At 41.7% G+C, this 14,060-nt stretch overlaps 1 long non-coding RNA gene across 2 annotated transcripts in view; it reads left to right on the top strand.

Annotated features, from left to right (window-relative positions):
• The window catches only part of LOC132534644 (uncharacterized), a 95,478-nt gene that overhangs the window by 71,692 nt on the left and 9,726 nt on the right, over positions 1-14,060 (top strand). The window contains exon 4 of one of the 2 annotated variants that reach the window (XR_009546373.1): positions 970-1,345. The exons of the other annotated variant lie outside the window; for it this stretch is intronic. This is a non-coding gene — a long non-coding RNA (uncharacterized LOC132534644). Of the gene's footprint in view, positions 1-969; positions 1,346-14,060 lie in introns of those variants that run through there. 2 annotated transcript variants of the gene reach the window in all.

Here is a 14,060-nt window from a genome sequence, read left to right as displayed (position 1 = left end):
ACACCACTTGCAAAGCTTTCCCCTGGCAGATGGGGACCAGGGAATCAAACCCAGGCCCTTTTGAATTGTAACATGTGCACTCAACCAGGTATACCACCACCCAGCCCCAAGCGGTGGGTTTTGATCCCTAACAACACATGCCAAAATTGATTTCTGTCCTCTCTCTCTCTTTCTCTCTCTCTCTCTCTCTCTCTCTCTCTGTCCCTCTCACATAAAATAAATGAGCAGGGGCCAGGTGGTGCCTCAGCAGGTAGAGTGCACACATCATCATGTGGGCAGGTGGGTTGAAGCCCCTGGTCCCTAGAAGCTTCATGGGCAACGGCATGAACACAGTGCTACAGGTGTCTCAGTTCTGTCTCAATTCCTTTTTCTCCGTGTGTTTTCCCTTCTAACAAAAACGGAAAAGGAGGGGTGTGTGTTGTGGAGGCTGCCGGGAGTATTGGAGTTATTATGCAGGACCAAGCCCAGTGATAATCCTTCCGGCAAAAGCAATCATTATTATTACTAAAAATAAAGTAAATCACCCCAAACACATTTTTTAAATTTTTTCTTTATTGTGAGGATTAATGGTTTATAGTTGACAGTAAAATACAGCAGTTTGTACATGTGTAACATTTCTCAGTTTTCCACATAGCACTCTAATCCCCCGACACATCCCCAGAGGGTTTTTTTGTTTTTTTTTTTTTTACTTTGGTGCAATACACCAACTCCAGTCCAAGTCTGTTTTGCCAAACACATTTTCTTTTAATCAGGAACTAGAAAGAAAAGGTACCCACTTGGTAGCAGAAAATTAATATATGCCCTGTTCTCTCAGAGACTTCTCACTTGCTCATCTCTGACCATTTGAGCCCAGGTCTGAGCACATGGGAACTTTGAGGGGAAGGGAGAAGTAATCAGATCTGTCTTACAGGTGTTGGTTTTTCAGTCCTATTCTCTTCAGGATTCACTTTAAGGAGTAACTCCTGACAGGCTGATCCTGAGACCTTAAGGAAAACGCAGAATTGTCAATAAAGAGGGATCTTCCAGTTGACCATCCTGATGGGACAGTGGAACCTATTTCTCAATGTAAAGGAAAAGAAACCCTAAAGTAAGAGTTAATGCCAAGTTCTCATCTCAGACTGAAGTGGAAGGGCTTCAGAGAAGGAAGAGATGGAAGGGCAGGGATGACCTGGAGAGGAGATAGAGGTAGAACTACATCCAGGTCAAAGGTCACACAAGGCAGCAAAGCAAAGGTAAGAAAGCAACTTCTCTGTGCATTCAAGTGCTCTGCTAGGACTGGCCAGGCTGGAGGTGAGAAGCCAGGGTCAATGAAGGGGCTTTGGCTTTACCTGTGGTCTGAGTGGCCTGGTGCTACACACTCAAGCTCTGGTGAGGAGGGAAGCTGAAGCTTGAGGCTTCCTTGACTCTTGTTTTTCTAAAAACAATGATCACTCTCAGGCAGAAGTTGAAAAACAAGATCAGAAAAGAAAACAGAAGTAGAACCTGAAATGGAATTGGTATCGCACCAAAGTAAAAGACTCTGGGGTGGGTGGGTGGGGAGAATACAGGTCCAAGAAGGATTCAGAGGACCTAGTGGGGGTTGTATTTTTATATGGGAAACTGGGGAATGTTATGCATGTACAAACTATTGTACTTACTGTTGAATGTAAAACATTAATTCCCCAATAAAAAAAATCAGAAAAAAAAACAACAAAAAAAATTTTAAAAATAAACACGTAAAAAGGGTGGGGGAGATAGCTTAATAGATCTGCAAAAAGACTCTCAAGCCTGAGGCTCTGAGTTCCCAGATTCAATCCTCAGTGCCACCATCAGCCAGAGTTGAGTAGGGCTCTGGTTTCTCTATGTCTTTCTCCTTAAAATAAAACAGTAAACAAACAAAAAAAACCAATGTTTGTAGACTCTGACTGCACTACCATGCTCACCACAGGGACAAGAGGGTAGTCTGCCTCTATCTAAAAAAAAAAAAATAATGATAATAATAATAAATAAAATAAAAAGTAACATGGAAAAAGTAAAAAGAACACCAGACTACCTTTACCTTTTTTTTTAGCAAATCTCCCTAAGGAGGTGGTTTGTCATTTTTGTCCTGTCTATAACCAGTGGGAGAGGAAGGGCTTGACCCACAAAGCTATGGGTGTCTGCAGAGTGAGCACTGTAAACCAACTAAGTTAGGGCTGGCCAGGAAAAGAAGAGTAATGGGGTCCTGTGTCCTGCCCCTACAAGGTGGAAACTGCCTGGAAGCTCTCCATCATGCCCTTGCAAAAACCAGGTTAATTTCCTCTCTGCCAATTGTGTCAGACATCCCAACATTTCATGTCTTCACCAAGTTGTGGCTACTTGGCTTTATGTAAATGGCTCAAGATTATAGTCAGAGAGCTACATTTCTCTCTCTCTCTCTTTCTCTCTCCCTCTCCCTCTAACTCTCTCTCTCCTTCTCCCTCTCCCTCTCTCCCACCCCCTCTCCTTCTCCCTCTCTTCATCCCCTTCCCCCCCTCCTCTACTAAGAGAAATAAAGAAAAAAGGATAGGTATCTTTATTACTGTCAACAAAGAATACTTGTCACTCTTTTATAAGATGAGAAAGTGAGAAATTTCATGACAGAGTTGGCAGAAGTTCTCTAAAATCTTAAGGGAACATGGACTCAAATCAGTTCACCTCAGACAATCATTCCTGACTGGGATTTACCTCGAGGCCAACACTAGGGTATATATAGGCCACCTCCTAATTCTCATACCATCCTGACTTGGTGAACATGCTGAGTTCATACTGAGTGTGAACTGGAAATAGGCATTAACCTTCCTCCCCACAGAAATAATTTGTCCTAACATTTCAACCACTCAACGTTTCAGATCTGCAAATGTTCTCTAGATCCTAACCTGTGCTACTCTTTTCACCTGCTGATTCTCCCTGCTCTAGAAGCTCTCGTTTTCCACACTGACTTTTACAAATGTTAACAAAAATCTAAGAGGAAAAGGAAGTGAGGAGAAATAGGCTTATGGAGAACATGTAAAATTTGTGGGACTGAAGAGGTGTGGTGATAGTTCACCTAGGAAGACACCTTCTCTGCCATGCATGTACAGGTTGGAGGCCTTCCCAGCCCTGGGGAAGCTTTGGCGTTGTGATTTTCTTACTCTCTGTCCCTTTTATTTTTATTTTTGGATAGAAACAGATAAGTCAGAGAGGCAGAGAGAGAAAGAGAGAGAGAGAGAGAGAGAGTGAGAGGGCACATGCCTGAATCTTCATCTAATGAGGTGGGGGGGTAGGCTCAAGCCTGGGTCACACATATGGAAAAGCAGTGCACTATCCAAGTGAGGGATTTTGAACTGGGTCTGGAAAAAAAGGGGGGGAGAAGAGAAAAAGAATTTTTGTGAATGAAATCTGGTCAAATTTTGGCTCTTAGACATTCTAAGAATGTGATATGAGTGTTTCCAATGCTGTGACATTAATATGACAGTTTATGAGACAGTTATAAGAGCCCTCAGTGATAGTTGGACTCAGAAGCTAATTTTCAGGGCTGTTAGTATTCACAAGATACGTCTTTTTCCTTCATGGCTTACAATAAACTCTTGGCCCAATCATCCCTGTTCAACTTTTCTTCTTGTTTTTCCTTCTTCTTCTCCTCCTCCTCTTCCTCCTTCTTCTTTTTATTGCTGTTATTCCTACTGTTTGTTTCCTCCATTTATTGTGTAATTTACATTTGATTATATTCTAATATGTATTAATGAGATAGATGGCAGAGTAAACTATGGCCTCACTCTGGCATCTAAGGTGCCAAGGATGTAACTCAGGGCCTCACTCTTGCAAGTCCTATTTCTCCCTACATGGTAATTTCTCCTTAGAAATCCTTCTCAAAATATACCAAGCTGTCCGCAGACCCTTCTTATTCTACATCTTTGTCACTCTCATCTTTGTCACTGTGTCCTCATTCTCTACACTGGAAACTGCGGTAGTTCTCCCAAGGTCACAGATATGGGTTGACTACTATCTCTATAACTATCTATATTTACATATATTTGCCCATTTTTTCTTCTTTTTTTTTGATGAATTCTATAGCATAAAACTTTTATTTATTTATTTTTATTTATTTATTTTTTATTTAAGAAAGGATTAATTAACAAAACCATAGGGTAGGAGGGGTACGACTCCACACAATTCCCACCACCCAATCTCCATAACCCACCCCCTCCCCTGATAGCTTTCCCATTCTCTATCTCTCTGGGAGCATGAACCCAGGGTCATTGAGGGTTGCAGAAGGTAGAAGGTCTGGCTTCTGTAATTGCTTCCCCGCTGAACATGGGCATTGACTGGTCGGTCCATACTCCCAGTCTGCCTCTCCCTTTCCCTAGTAGGATGTGTCTCTGGGGAAGCTGAGCTCCAGGACATATTGGTGGGGTCTTCAATCCAGGGAAGCCTGGCCAGCATCCTGATGGCATCTGGAAACTGGTGATTGAAAAGAGTATTAACATACGAAGCCAAACAAATTGTTGAGCAATCATGGACCCAAAGCTTGGAATAGTGGAGAGGAAGTGTTAGGGAGGTACTCACTGCAAACTCTAGTGTACTTCTGCTTTCAGGTATATATTTTGCAGTAGTTTATGGATACGTGTGAACATATGCTGTCTCTCACAGAAACTGGTGTATATCTAAGTTATGGGACTTTGTTAGAAAGTGAACGACCTGAGATGAAATTAGAGTGTACTATAAAAGGAAAGGTCTCACCCGAGTAATGAAGCTGAAGGGTTGACATTCCACACGTGAAGTCTCTGGACACAGTCTGAGGTGAAGCATGTTGAGGTGGCAATCGTTGCGTTGGTTAGATTGTGATCGGCGGATGCAATATTATTTGGTATGGATTGGGAGAGGCATACGGGAAAGTGGGCCCTATCCAAGGGTTCCAGGACTGGGGGAAGTAGGGGCTCTATAGTGGAGATGTGAGGTTCCTGCTGTCTTAGGGTTCAAAAAGACAATCGATAGTTAATGTTATCATCACATTATTTGGTAATTGGGTTAACTTTGAAAAGTCCTTTTGTTATGGTTTGCTGTACAATATCCAGTATCTTGTATATATCTGTGCTATTGGATGCTTCTAATCTACTTGGTCTAGGTTTTTGAGAGAGTCTGCATATCAAATACACAGCCTATATATTAAAAAGATTCAGTTTGTGTTTTGAAAAACTTTGAGACGTACAATTGATTTTCCCCCTTTCATATTAACTACTGATTTATATGTCTACATTTTGCTAGGAGTGTACATAAACACCATTCCCACCACCAAAAGACTGTGACCCATCCCTCCCACCCACTCCCACCCCCCACTGGCCCAGGAAGCTGCATGTCTGCCCCTCACCACAGGGTTTTTACATTGGTGCCCTACTTACAATTTGGTCAGGTCCTGCTTTTAGTTTCCCTTTCAGATCTTCTTACTCAACTTCTGCCCATTTTTTTCTATGGTCCTGCCCTCTCTTCCTTTCTAAGTCACACCTACACCTATTGCTACTTCGAAATGTCCTTCCTTTTTTTCCTCTTCTCTGATGGGATTGGAGTTCAGAGCCCTCTGGTCATCTTCCCCTAACATTTCTCCCCCTCTGGGGGGAATGGACCAGAATTCTTTTTGGGGTGCAGAAGGTGGGAGTTCTGGCTTTTGTAATAGCTTCTCCACGGGATGTGGATTTGGCAGGTCGATCCATGCCCCAGCCTAAAACAGAGCTGCTTAATAGGGACTCACACTTTCCACACCTACCATAGGTGAGAGTCCTGCCTTCCTTACCCAGAACTCATCCTCAGAGAAGGCACAGCTACCATTCACTCTAAAACCAAGCAGTTCAACTGTCAGCTTTATTTAAGTGATGAAATGATAAGATGAATGCCATAGTAACTTGGCACCTGAGCCACCACTTATTTATTTAAATGGGTTACATTGATTTTTCATTAGTTTATAAGACTGAAAGTTTTGAGTACAGCTTCACACCTCTACATGTCTATGAAACAACTTCACTCACTACTATAAAGTTCTAAAATCATCTTAGGGTAAAAAAAAAAAAATCCCCTTTTATCTTTACCACTTCATCCTTCCTCATTCCCTCTCCTTGTCCTTCTGGTAGCCACCATAGTTTTTATTGAGTCTAAGAGCTAATTTTCTTTGTTGAGTTTGGCCAGGTTGTTTGCTTTAGTTCCTTATAATCCACATACTAGTGGAAACCAGCTGGTAGTTGTCTTTCACTTCCTTTTTTATTTCACTTAGTATAATCATTTCAGAGTCCATCCATTTTGCCCGAAAGGCTCTGTGGCTCACTTTTTAAAAATACACATTTATGTATTTGTTTGTTTGTTTATAATAGAGAGCAGAGAATGAGAGCATCACTGACATATTAAATGTCAGGGATCTAACTCAGGACCTTATGCTTCAGAATCCAATGTTTCACCCACTGTACTACCTCCCAGGTCACCTCTCTCTCTCTCTAATTTCATTGAGTGTATAGCCCATGATGTATGTAATCTGTCAATAGGAATCTAGTTCTAGCCCATGATTTAGCCATTATGAATATTGCAGTTATGGATAGGGGCCAGTGACTCATCTGACCCAGAGATTCACAAACTTTTTGATGTCAAGATCCTTTATGATCAAAACTGTTACTGAGTTAGCCAGTATGAACACAGATTAAAATGAAATTTCTGGAACCCCTCTGCTTTGTTACCCCTGACTTTCCTATTACCCCCCCACACTTACTCTCTTAGGCTCTGAGAAATTTAGACCAAGAAGGTAATTTACACAGAAGAAAACCAAGTCTGAAGGTCAATGAGTTAAAAGCAGAGAGTCTAGGACTCTGTAATCTTTATTCCACAATAAGCAGGAATGCAGACACAGTGGATACTAGTCAGATGTTGACAAAGTTTGCTTAGTAAGGTAAGAAATAAATAAACCAAATTCTAGTCTATCTGAAATACCTAAAGAAAAGGAATAGTTAATAACAAGAAGCATTTTTTTTTTGTCTCCAGGGTTATTGCTGGGGCTCAGTGCCTGCACTACAAATTCACTGCTCCTGGAGGCTATTTTTTCCCATTTGTTGCCCTTGTTTTATTGTTGTTATTATTATTTTTGTTGTTATTGTTGTTATTGTTGTTGGATAGGACAGAGAGAAATTGAGAGAGGAGGGGAAGAAAGGGAGGGGGAGAGAAAGATAGACACCTGCAGACCTTCTTCACTACCTGTGAAGCGACTCCCTTGCAGGTGGGGCTGGGGACTCGATCCTTATGCGGGTCCATGTGCTTTGTACCATGTGCTCTTAACCCACTGCGCTATCACCCAGTGCCCACAAGAAGCATTTTAATTAGTAAAACATGCATTCACTTTCTTAATTTTTTAGAAGGCTATCTGGGGTAACTTGCAAGACTCATATCTGTTTAGAAACCACCCAGAAAAATCTTGGAGTAGTGCTTTTTTTCTCATTCAATAAGTTCTCCCTAGCAAGGAAAAGTCTTAGAAATAATTCTGGTCCACTGTACTTTTAAGAAAGAAATCGCAGTCATGCGTCATTGAATGAGGTATCTCAGGCATTCTGAAAAATGTTTTGTCAGGTGATTCATTACCACTTGGATATCAATGAGTATAGTTGTGCTAGTCTAGATAACTCAGCCCACTACTCATCTAGTCTGCATAATAGAGATTACTGGGACTACTGTTGTATATGCCATCTGTCATTGACAGAACTATCCTTAAGAAAGTATGAGAATGTTATACATCAACAATGACAGCATCAACAAATACTAGAGAGGTTGTGGGGACAAAGGAACCCTCCTACACTGCTGGTGGGAATGTAAATTGGTCCAGCCTCTGTGGTGAGCAGTCTGGTGAACCCTCACAAGGATAGACATAGACCTCCCATATGACCCAGTAATTGCTCTCATAAGGATATGTCCTAAGGACTCATAACACCCAATCAAAAAGATAGGTGTACATCTATGCTCATAGCAGCACAATTTGTAATAGCTAAAATCTGGAAGTAACCAGGTGCCCAACAAGAGATGAGTGGCTGAGATAGCTGTGCTATATTTACACAATGAAATACTACACAACTATTAAGAAAAATGAACCCACCTTCTCTGACCCATCTTGGATGGAGCTAGAAGGAATTGTGTTAAGTGAAATAAGTCAGAAAGATAGAGATGAGTATGAGATAATCCCACACATAAACAGAAATTGAGAAAGAAGAACAGAAAGGGAAACTCAAAGCAGAATCTGAGTTTGGAGTATGGCACTAAAGTAAAAATCTCTGAGTGGAGGGTGAGGATAGATGTGCAGCTTCACTGGAGCGGGGGAGGGGAGGGACAGAGACCTATGGTGTTGGGAATGGTGTTAATATACATTCATATTATCATATAGTCTCATGAATCACTAATTAACATGAGGGGGATAAACAGATCAAATGTCTCAAACTTTTTGATGCATAGACCATAGCTCTGAGTATAAGTTACTTCAATATAAGCACTTACAACTTCAAACTGATAATCAGATTGAATTTTAACATTGGGTCAAATTGTTAATACAATTCTAATAGTTACATGTTCTTTGAAATATTAAATCTAAAAGCTTAGACCAGGTAGAACAGAAGCAACTGGTCATATTACTTTATAAGATACAACTATACATAAATAGCATAAAAGGACATAAGTTATGGTGAGGTCTTCTATGATACAGCAAATTCTAATAAAGGGATTTTCAAAGTTAACCCAATTGCCAAATAATTTGGTTATAGCAATAACTCTCTATTATCTTCTTAAACCCTAAGATAGCAGGAAACTTCCTCTCTATATATAAAGCCCATATTTCTCCCAGTCCTGGAACCTCTAGGGTGGGGCTCACTTTCCTGCATGCTTCTCTCAGGTCACACCAGCTGATACTGAATCTGCTGATCCCAACTTAATGAATGCAACCAGGAATGCTTCACCTGGCTGTGTCCAGAGACATTAGCGTGGGATGCCGACCCTTCAGTTTCACTACTCTGATGAGACCTTTCCTTAATAAGACTCCTTAATTCCATTTGGATGGTGCACTTCTTAACAAAACCTCAAAACCTAGATATAGACCAGGGCCCATGAGATAGGGCATATGTGCATGTATCCATAAATTAGGGAAATATATAAATCTTAAAGCAAAAGTTTCCAGTGAGTCAACAAATGAAGCAAGCAAGTAGAAAGACCTAAAAAGACACCATAAAGTATCTAATGAAATAGTTTCTACTTAGACCTAGATACCCTTCTCATGTAGCTCCTATTATACATCTCTCAATTACTCCAAAGCTGACCATGTCAGACAAAGTAAGGACTACAAAAGCTGAATAAGGGCAAGAGACTGGCATACTTTAATGATGACTCTCTAGTCACTACCAGGCCATTCCATCACCTGGGGCCCTTGTCAGGGAGTCCTGGGATTCCCACACAGACACGATGGGCCTAGACCTCTAACAGATCCCTTTCTCCACTATACTGGTCTTCTCCATCAGGAACAAGATAATGGACCCCTTTGTGGGACCCTATAGGACCTTGCCTTCAATGTGGATCAATGGTAGGGAATGTTCCATTCTCTGAAGAGAGTTGGACAACATACTCTGCCTACTGAGGAAGATGGGCCCTGAAATTAGTGTAGCCTAGTATGTTCCTAGCTGTGACCACAGAATGCGAGCTCAGACCTACAGGGATGCAGAGGTTTTATAGGCTCCTGTGCTGAGTATCCGCCCTAGATCAAATTGATAGGGCTTACAGTTAATAATATTTATATACTTTCCCCATATTTGGGAGCTACTTTCTTCCCTGATCCAGCTTTCTAGTCCTTTTTCCAACGATGACCCCATTACTCCAGACAATAACCTGGGTCCACCTGCATATTAGATGTGAGGCAAAGACATGCACTAGTAAGGTCATAGGCCCCTTAGAATATACCTAAAATAGACCTACTAGCTTTTTTCAAAACGGAGACCCCAAATCTTCATCTGCAATATTCTTGACTTTAGATTCATGATTAGTCATCAGTTTGTTCTATTTTATATCTTAACTCCTTTTCAGCCACCAGATTCCAAATGATACCATGATGCCAACCTGACTTACCTGGGCAAATGACCCCACCATGTGTCCCAGAGCCCCACCTCCCCAGAGCTTTGCCCCACTAGGGAAAGAGACAGACAGGCTGGGAGTATGGATTGACCTGCCAATGCCCAGGCTCAGTGGGGAAGCAGTTGCAGAAGCCAGACCTCCCACCTTCTGCACTCCACAATGATCCAGGGTCCATACTCCCAGAGAGATAAAGAATAGGGAAACTATCAAGGGAGGGGATTGGATACGGAGTTCTAGGGGTGGGAATTGTATGGATATGTACCCCTATTGTGCTATGGTCTTGTCAATATTTCCATTTTATAAATAAAAATTTTTCAAAAGAAAGTTACAGGGATGAGGCAGTGGGGCACTCAGTTAAGTGCACATGTTATCATGAGTAAGATCATGTGTTCAAGCCCCTGTTTCCTACCTGAACGGGGGGCAGAAAGCTTCACAAGTGGTGAAGCAGTATTTCAGGTGTCTTTCTCCCCCTCCTCTCTCAATTTCTCTTTGTCCTATTTTTTTAGAAAAACCACTCCCAGGAGCAGTGGGTTCATCTTGTAGTAACTGAGCCCCAACAATAACCCTGGCAATTTGAAAAAAATTTTCAAAAAGAGAGTTTAGCACCTAATATATATTCCCTTTTTGTTGCCCTTGTTGTTTTATTATTGTAGTTATTATTGTTGTTATTGGTGTCATCGTGGTTGGATAGGACAGAAAGAAATGGAAAAAGGAGGGGAAGACAGTGAGGGGGAGAGAAAGATGGACACCTGCAGACCTGCTTCACTGCTTGTGAAGTGACCCCCACCTGTAGGGGATCACCTACATATTTAAAGTCACCATTAATTAAAATCTGTTGTAGGGACCCAGAAGTGGCTTACCCAGAAGGTAGTCCACACATGACGTCGTGTAAGCATCTGGGTCCCCACCAGCAGGTGGGTAGCTTCACAAGTAAGGTAGAAGCCCTGCAGGTGTCTCTTCTTCTCTCTGTCTCATCCTCTATCAAAAAGAAAGAAAGGAAAATGACCCTCAGGAATGGTGTAGTCTTGCAGACAACAAGTCCCAGCAGTAACCCAGTAGAATAAAAAAACAAACAAACTGTGAGCTGTTGGAGAGAAGAAGTTTCCTGAATGTGCCCCTTCTCCTCTTGCTTTCCCCCTTTCCAAAAGTGAAAACAGCTGTACAGGGAAATCAGAGCCCTTCAATCCATGCCAGAGGGAGCGAGAAGAAGGGTCACAGTCAAAGAACCAGCCTCGGTTATAATGGCACCTATTGTTACAAAAGAGACGATATGCCCACAATGGAGTCACTTGTGCCACAGCCCATGTCAGCAAACAAAAATTTATGAGTCAAGTTCACTGCAGTTTCTATCTGTCTGCTACATGGCATTCTCACAAGGGTGAAGAGGTACCTCATTGCTGTCTTTATTTGCATTTTTCTGACAATGACTTTGAGCATTTTTTCATGCTTGTTTGGCCTTTTGGGTGTCTTCTTTGTTGAGTTTTTGTTCATACCTTCTCTTCATTTTTGGATGGGATCATTTGCTTTTTTGTTGCTACTGAGCTTGGTGAGCTCCTTAATATATTTTGATTACTAGTCTTTTGTCTGATGTGTGGCATATAAAGATCTCCCATTCTGTAAAGAATCTCTTTGTTTGGGTGGTGGTTTCTTTAGCTGTGAAGAAGCTTTTCAATTTGATGTGATCCCACTGGTTTATTTTTGTTTTTTTACTTACAATTGGATTTGAGTCCTTGAAGATACTGATAACATTTAGATGGAATAGAGTTCTGCCAGTATTTGCCTCTAAATATTTGATAGTTTCCAGTCTAACATCCATGTCCTTGATACATTTAGAATTTACTTTTGTGTGTGGTGAAATGTTTTGGTTCAGTTTCATTCTTCTGCATGTTTCAACTTATTTCCCCCAACACTATTTGTTGAAGAGACTCTCCTTTCTCCATTCAATAATTTGGGCTCGCTTGTCAAAAATTAGATGTACTTCACCAAAGAAAAGAACTGGGGGTGGGGGGAGATCCTGGTGCACAGTGGTGGAGAAGTACCTAGGCTGGGGGGTGAGAGTGTTTTGCAGAAAACTGAGAAATTTTACACACATACCAGCGGCTGTATTTACTATAAATGATTAATCCCCTCCCTCCCCCAAAAAAGTTCAGTGTAGTTCAAACCCTCTCAGGAGTATGTTCATCACCAATTTGGGGTTTCCTAGTCAGTATTAGTAAGGTCACTGTGTTGGAGAGTCCAGTCCTACCCCCAAGGGAAAGTGACCCTGCTTGAAATCTTTAACTTCCTTGTCTCACCCCTTCATTCTGTAAAAGTCTTCATTTTGTAGAGTCCTGCAGAGCTCCTGTCTCTGATCAAGGGTGCCTGCCCATAACTAATTTAATTAACCTAGCCAGACCTTCACATCGATTTGGATGAATTTTTTCATCACTACCTAGGGGCTGACTTTTATTTATTTATTTATTTGCCACCAGGGTTATTGCTGGGGCTCAGTGCCTGCACTACAGATCCACTACTTCTGGAGGCCATTTTCCCATTTTGTTGCCCTTATTGTTGTCGTTATTGTTACCATTGATGTTGTTGTTGTTGGATAGAATAGAGAGAAATTGAGAGAGGAGGAGAGATGGGGGGAGAAAAAGATAGACACCTGCAGACTTGCTTCACCGCTTATGAAGCAACACTCCTGCATGTGGGGAGCCTGAAGCTCGAACCAACCGTGTTCTTTAAGCTGGTTCTTGCTCTTTGCACCACATGCGCTTACCCTGTGTACTACTGCCCAAGCCCCTGCTGACTTTTAATTATTTACTTTTTTTCCCCCTCCAGGGTTATTGCTGGGGCTCGGTGCCTGCACTACGAATCCACTGCTCCTGGAGGGCATTTTTTCCATTTTGTTGCCCTTGTTTATCGTTGTTGTTATCATTGTTGTTATTGCTGTCATTGTTGGATAGACAGAGAGAAATTGAGAGGAGGGGAAGACAGAGAGGGGGAGAGAAAGACACCTGTACCCGTGTTTTACCACTTGTGAAGTGACCTCCCTGCAGGTAGGGAACTGGGGGCTCAAATCAGGATCTTTATGCTGGTCCTTGTGCTTTGTGCCATGTAGAGCGTAACCCACTGTGCTACCACCTGGCCTCCTGACTTACTTTTGAAGCATCAATTAAAAGTTCTCTTTTACCTCTAGCTGAGTTGTTATCCATTTATCCCTTCATTCACCGAGTCATATTTATTGAATGTCTCATGTACATGTATTGTGTGACTCTGGCAACTATTAAAAAAAAAACCACATTTGACCTGTTGTAAAGAAAGTGTAAACTTACTGAGAAGTAACATAGCTCATTAAAGATAATAAGTGAAAGGTAATACTACTGTGTTATGGGCTGCATATTCCTAGTCTCCAGAAAGTGTATGTTGAAATAACCTCCAATAGGATACTGGGTAAAGGCACCATTGGGAGATATGTAGGTAATTAGTGGGGTCCTCATGGCTCCATTAGTGCTCTTATAAGAAGACAAAGGAGCCTGAGTTCACTCTGTTGTGTGAAGATACAGCAAGAAGGTGGTTTTCTCCAAGCTAGTAAGGGGGCCCCACCAGACACTGGATTTGCTGGTGCCCTGACCTCCAACTTACAGCCTCTAGCACTGTGAGAAGTAACTATTTGCTGTTTTAACAGCCTTTTGTGAGGAAAGGAGATTCAAGAGTCTCACCCATGGTGTCTGGTTTGCCATAGTTCCCCCCCCCCCCAAATAATTGCAATGGATCATGGTCCTGGAAATTATAATATTTTACTTAAGAAAATGAAAAACATGTGCATACAGACTCATGGTCATTCAGGCAAAATGGCCAGTTGTGGAGGAAATGGGGCTCTTTTATGTACTGTCAGGCCCCACCTTCTCTTCCTTTCTAAGCTACACCTACCTCTGTTACTACTTCCTCCAGTGGGTATTCTTTCTTTTCCT

Source organism: Erinaceus europaeus, chromosome 19 (assembly GCF_950295315.1).
Source record: "Erinaceus europaeus chromosome 19, mEriEur2.1, whole genome shotgun sequence".
NCBI classification, from domain to species: Eukaryota; Metazoa; Chordata; class Mammalia; order Eulipotyphla; family Erinaceidae; genus Erinaceus; species Erinaceus europaeus.
The sequence above is the reverse complement of the archived record's forward strand: the minus strand, read 5'-3'. Positions and strand labels throughout refer to the sequence as shown.